Here is a 6,975-nt window from a genome sequence, read left to right as displayed (position 1 = left end):
GCCGCCATACAGATATCTTGCAAGGCAATCCCACTAGACCAAGCCCACGACGAGGCCACGCCTCTCGTGGAGTGCGCTCTGACACCCAATGGGCACTGCAAGCCCTTAGAGGTGTAAGCCAGCGCTATAGCATCGACTATCCATCTGGATAGGCTCTGTTTCGAAACGGCGAGTCCCTTAGAACGTCCGTAGAGTGAAACAAAGAGCTGCTCCGTCTGTCTGAAAACAGACGTGCGGGACACATAAGCCCTTAGCGCCCTGACTGGGCAAAGGAAGCTGGCGTCCTTCTCCTCGTTAGAGACCGGCAGGGCAGACAGGGAAATTACCTGGGCCCTGAACGGTGTATTGAGGGATTTTGGGACGTACCCGTGCCTTGGTTTGAGTATGACTTTCGAGTCATTTGGCCCAAACTCCATACACGTCGCGCTCACTGAGAGCGCTTGTAAGTCCCCTATGCGCTTCACTGAAGCGAGAGCCAGAAGAAACACCGTTTTGAAAGACAAGTGTTTGATATCTACTGACTGGATAGGCTCAAATGGGGCACCCTTCATGGCCTCCAAGACCGTAGAAAGGTCCCATATGGGGACTGAGGGAGGTCTGGGAGGATTTAACCTCTTAGCTCCTCTAAGGAACCGAATGACCAGATCGTTCCTTCCTAGTGACTGACCAAGCGTTGGTTTGGAAAACGCTGCTATAGCCGCCACATAGACTTTGAGCGTGGATGGGGCTCTGCCTTCATCCAGTAGCTCTTGTAGGAAGGAGAGAACCTCCGTCACTCCACAGTCCAGGGGTGAAAAGCCGCGTGCTGTGCACCAGCTGGAGAACACTGACCATTTTGAGGAATAGAGCCGTCTCGTAGAGGGAGCTCTAGCCTGCATGATCGTGTTTAACACTCCCTCTGGGATATCAGAGGGTACCCGTTGATGGCCCACGCATGTAGGGACCAAAGCTCCGGGCGAGGATGCCAGATCGAGCCCCTGGCTTGAGAGAGGAGGTCCCTCCTCACTGGTATTGGCCATGGGGCAGTGCTCGTCAGCTGCATAAGAACTGGGAACCAAGCCTGGTTCTTCCAGAACGGAGCAACCAGTAACACTGAGCATCTGCTTTCCCTGATCCGCTCTAATACCTGAGGTATGAGCGTGATGGGGGGAAAGGCATAGAGCGGGCAGCGGGGCCAGACGTGGGCCAGCGCATCCCTGCTCTTTGAGAAAAATTCCGGGCAGTGAGCGTTTTCTTGAGACGCAAACAGGTCTGTCTTTGCTCTGCCGAATGTCTGCCACAGCAGTTGGACTGTCTGCGGATGCAGTGACCATTCTCCTGCTGGAACATTGTTCCTGGACAGTCTGTCTGGTCCCACATTCAGGTGGCCAGGCACATGCGCTGCTCTGAGCGAGCGCAAATTGTGCTGAGCCCATACCAGGAGGCGTTTCGCTAACCTGTATAGGTTTCGGGATGTGATGCCTCCCTGGCGATTTATGTAGGCTACCACTGACATGTTGTCCGAGCGGACCAAGACGTGGTGTCCTGCTATTTGGGGACGAAAGCGCCTCAGCGCGTTGTCGACTGCCATCATTTCCAGGCAGTTTATGTGCAGAAGCTTTTCCCGTTCTGACCACTGGCCAAAAAACGGTCTGCCCTCGAGCAGTGCTCCCCATCCCGAGGTGGAGGCGTCCGTGGACACCACCTTCACACTCGAGGAAGTCCCCAGGCTTACACCTGACTGGTACCAATCGGTCGCTCTCCAGGGTATCAGTGCTGAGACGCATTCCTGATCGACCTTGAGACGAAAGAGACCTGAAGTCCATGCTCGACGCGGTACTTGCGCTTGTAGCCAGAACTGCAGTGGGCGCATGCGAAGCAGACCCAGCTGGAGAACTGTGGATGCTGCTGCCATGAGACCGAGCATCCTTTGAAACTTCTTTAGCGGGACTATAGTGCCGCGGCGGAAGGTTTCTGTCATGCGCTGAATAGTCAATCTGCGCTGTAGCGATATTTGAGCTGTCATTGACAGCGAGTCCAGTTCTGTGCCCAGGAAAGATATTCTCTGACTGGGAGACAGTGAACTTTTCGCCCAGTTGACTTTGAGACCCAGATTCTCGAGATGTTCGAGTAAAATGGTTCTGTGTTCTATGAGCTCCGTATGTGACTGAGCTAGAACCAGCCAATCGTCCAAGTAGTTCAAAACTCGCATTCCCCGAAGTTTCAGGGGAGCGAGGGCTGCGTCCATGCACTTCGTGAATGTACGGGGTGCTAGGGACAGGCCAAACGGTAGGACTGTGTATTGATAAGCCTGGCCCTCGAAGGCGAATCTCAAAAATCGCCTGTGACGTGACGCTATTTGTATTTGGAAATACGCGTCTTTCAGATCTATTGACACAAACCAGTCCCCGTGGCGAATTTGCGCGAGGATTTTCTTGGTTGTGAGCATTCTGAACCTGCGTTTTGAAAGCGCTACGTTCAGTTGTCTTAGATCTAGAATGGGTCTGAGACCCCCGTCTTTTTTCGGAACCAGAAAATATCTGCTGTATAGCCCCCCTTCGCTCTGAGCTTGAGATAAAGGCTCTATTGCCCCTTTGCTCAACAGCTTCGCAATTTCGGTACGAAGTACACTTGCTACTTCCTTTTCTACCGTGGTTTCGACTCGCACCGCACAACGGCGGGGACGTCGAGCGAACTGTAGCGAATAGCCTCTTTTTATAATGTTCAGCACCCATTCTGATACACCGGGAAGCTTTGCCCACGCATGTGCGTGCATAGCTAAGGGTTGAATGAGATTGGAGCTCTGGTCGTGACATAGTGGCGACCGGGGAGCTTCGGTATGCTGTATTATAGACACCGCATTTGCAGCGCTCGAGGCGGGGAGTGTTTTGATCACAGCGGGCGGTTCGCCCGCGCTCGGCTCTCTCACGGCAGGTAGCTGAGAGACGGCGAGCGTGGGGGAAACCGAGGGATTCGTCATGTCTGTGAGTGAATGTGGGCGCAGGACAGCGGGCACATTTGCACTGAAAACACCATCGACCTGAGTCGGTTGTATGTGTGTTGGTTTCGTTTTTACAGAAACCAAGAGACATGCAGCGTGTAGTGTTTGTGGGCACTGGGACGTGGGCACGTTCACTACATTCTGTGCGCAATCGACATGAGTCGATTTTATGTGCGCGAGCCCTGTGGGGCGGGCTGTGTCTGTGTGTAGGAATGGGCACTGGGCAGTGGGCATTTTTACTACACTCATAACACCGTCGGCCGTGGCCGGAATACCAGAAAATACGCTCTTTACAGGATTTATCTGGGTCGCCGTGAAAACGGCGTTTGTGTACAGGCAAGCGGGTAATGCAACCGACTTGTTTACTGCAGAGTACACTGGAACAGTCGCATGTAATGGAACTGGACGAGCGGGAAGTTTTGGTGGAAACCCGGCCGCAGCGGGGCTTGAACACCGTCGTTTTCCTAAGCTGGCTAGGAAGACTTTGAGGCCTCGGGCTTCATCTCAACCTTCGGCCGAGTCCCACGCTGTGGGGGGCGGCGGCCGGCAGAGCGAGAGCGTGGTCTCTGGTCCCGGGCCTGTCGACGCTGTGAAGCGGCGGCGGGGGGCGGTGGCTGCGAGCTGCGAGCAGACGGCTGTTTAGAGCGGCCTGATGCGGAGCTAGAGCGCTTTGGCAAAAAGTGCTTCATGGCCTGCGACGTCTTTTGTACCTCAGCGAATCTGTCCGCGAAATCTTTGACGGACGATCCAAAGAGGCCAGTAGCAGAAACGGGGGCGTCGAGGAACACAGAGCGCTCCGAGTCCGGCATTTCTGAAAGCGTCAGCCAGAGGTGTCTCTCAGCAACGGTGAGAGAGGCCATGTTCCGCCCTATGGCCTGTGCAGCGGATTTCGTAGCGCGGAGTGCGAGGTCCGTAGCGCTCCTTAAATCCGCCACGTTGATTGCTTCCGTGCCTTCCTCGTCCAGCTTTCGGAGAAGGTTAGCTTGGAAGATCTGGAGAGTGGCCATAGTGTGTAGCGCTGATGCAGCCTGCCCAGCGGCGGTGTAAGCGCGACTGTGCAGGGTGGAAGTAGCGCGGCAGGCTTTTGAAGGTAGCGCCGTCTTAGTCCGCCGTCCAGCAGAGGGCGGGCAAAGATGGGCTGCTACCGCCTCCTCCACTAGAGGGAGAGCGAGGTATCCTCTGTCTTTGGCACCGTCCACCACGGAGAATGCCGCCGAAGCAGAGGAACGTAGCCTGGCTGAAAAAGGGGCGCTCCAAGACTTTGCCAGTTCTTCATGAAGCTCAGGAAGAAACGGGGCGGGTCTTGAGGGCGTGGAAACGCGGTCCCCTTGCAGAAAACAGCCGTCCAGACGGTTGCGTGTAGGCTCGGCGGGCGCGGACCACTCGAGGCCGAGGCTCTCTGTGGCCTGTGTGAGCAGACGCATCAGCTCAGCTTCAATGCTGGCCCGTTTTCCTGACGACTCGCGGGCAGAAGAAGGGGCGAGGTCCACAGAGCTCGCCCAATCCTCGCTGTCCGAAGCCAGGATAGAGCAGTTGTCCTCCTCGAAAACTGCCGCTTCTTCCTTGTCATCTCCGGCGGAAGCGGCGGCCAGCGGCGGCCACTGTCCGGGAGTGAGAGACTCGAGAGAAGCAGACGGCGAAGCTGGCAGGCGCACCGGCGAGCTTTTCTCGGTGGGAGGCTCAGGGATCCGCTGAGCACGGCGCTTTTTACGGCGCGGCGTCGAAGCGGGGGGTGCAGGCTCGTGGAAAGTTGCCATGCGAGTCCTCAGAGTCGCCATAGGCATAAGCTCGCAGTGAGGGCATCCGCCGTCAGCGAGCGCTAGAGCCGCATGTCCTTCACCCAGGCAGGAAACGCAGATGACATGGCGGTCCCCGTCGCTGAGTGGGGCTCGGCACGAGCCACAGGATGGACGAGACATCTTGAAAAAGACGCTCTGCTCTTTTAGAAAGGGAGTGTGAGTCGCGGCGGCGAACACACACAAAGCAATGAAAGGATATAACGCCGGATAGCGTAGCAGGAACGGTGGTTGAAGGCGGCGCGGCCAGCGACTCCAGGTACCGAACTCGTCCCGCTGAAATGCTGTTTCCACGGCGCGGCTTCTTCTCTCTGGATCCAGCGATGCGTGAGCTCCGCTGAAGAGATGAAAAATCGGTAAGCTAGCCTTTCGATGCTATATTTATAGCCCCAGGCCACGCCCGTTTCGGCGGGACGTGACGTATGGGGCGCGAAGCGCCCCCATTGGTGATGACGTCACGATAGGGCCTTATCGATAGGCTGCTGCAGTTGCCGCAGGGCAGCCAATAGGCGCGCGAGCTGTCTCGCCTATGTCTGCATGCTGCCGCAACGCGTTTTACATTATTTCAAAATTAAGGATAATTTTTTGGCTTCAGTATCTCGCGGAAAAGAGATTTCCCCTAGCGTAAGATATTACGCAGTACGAGAGTACCTCTCGTAAGAGAACCGAATAAAGTGTGAACTAAGTCCTGCTAACCAGGCAAACCTTGACCCCTTGATCCCTCCAAGCAAGATACATTTATCATCTTCAAAACCTTCAGATTTCTGAATTTCCTGGTGTGGGTTTGATGAAGAGAGGCAGGTCCGCTCACCTGCAAGGTGAGAGAAAATGTCCAATGCTGAAATCACACCACAGAGAGCTGCAACAGGGGTCAGAGGTCAGAGCAGATGATGAGAGGCAACCGTTGATCTGAGTGAGGAAAAAAATTCCTTTGAAAAAAAATCACTGTTGCAGCCTTTGATGTGATCAAAAGAGAGATGACAAAACCACAACAAAAAAATTATTGGTTGTATCTTTCTTTATTTTGGCCAACTTCTGAGTAAGGAGGAGGCATATACATAGTAAATGCCCCAAAAAGTATTTGGGCATTTAAAAAGCACTTACGAATTTATGAAGGTTACTGCATTATATAACAAAATATCAAAACCAAGTTGTATTTATAAAAAGAAAAAATATCACACAAATACACATTTCAAACAAAACATTTCACATTTTAAATTATACAACAATATGTATTGTTCATAATATAAAATCTTCCAAAAGTATTTGAACACTCTTGATATTAAACATGATCTTAAAATAACTAAAATGGCTAAGAAAAGTGAAGTTACTTCTGAGAAAAGGTCAATCATTTGTTAGCAAATGCCATTTGGTTTGATACATTTTTAAGTGTGACTTAAGTGTCCAAATGCTTTTTGGGGTCACTCACTGTATCCATTGGGATTGACTCAAAACCTTCAAACTTCCCAGTTTACAGAACAGACTGGAAGTGCTCAAACTGATTAGGAGGTCTGATTGGTTGTACAATTACATTACAATAAGAAAACCAAGGATCTGTCACTATAAGAAGTACACATTGCATAACTGGGATAGATACACAGGTCAATTTCACAATAAGCGAGCAAAGGGCAATCTCAAATTTACTGCTAAAATCTAATTATGTTTACCATGTGTCAAATATGACGCATGGCATTATTACAGTCCCAATCAAAAACCAATAAAACCTTTCCTTTACAACAAAAGTTAGTGTAAAATGAAATAACGGTTGCAATGAAGATTAAACTAGTCTTAAATGTAATAAGACTCACTGGCCTCAGGTTTTTGCATTTGTACTGACACTGAGCTAGGTTACTTCATATTTCAACATGATTAACAGCCCTCACTAGAGTCAGTAGTACTTTTGGTAAACATTAGTTCATGGGCTTTCTATCATGGCAAGTATAATATTTTGAATAATTTTTTAACATTATTTTGTGGAGAGAGGAACATGGAAATGCTATAGGTACATGAAATGATTTGGTTAGGGCGATGTTGTGAACTTTGTGTAAAATATTAGTGAAGTTTAGTTAATGACATAACTGTTCAAAATGTTCTCTCACTGTGGATAAAAACTTAATTAAAATAATGAGTTCTACTGCTTCTATGCACTTCAATTCCCCCTGAAACTCAAAGGAATGAGTACCGAAGCTATTTACTGTG

The sequence above is a fragment of the Leuciscus leuciscus genome (assembly GCF_965113295.1).
Source record: "Leuciscus leuciscus genome assembly, chromosome: 13".
Taxonomy (NCBI): Eukaryota; Metazoa; Chordata; class Actinopteri; order Cypriniformes; family Leuciscidae; genus Leuciscus; species Leuciscus leuciscus.
This window is presented reverse-complemented; position numbering follows the sequence as displayed.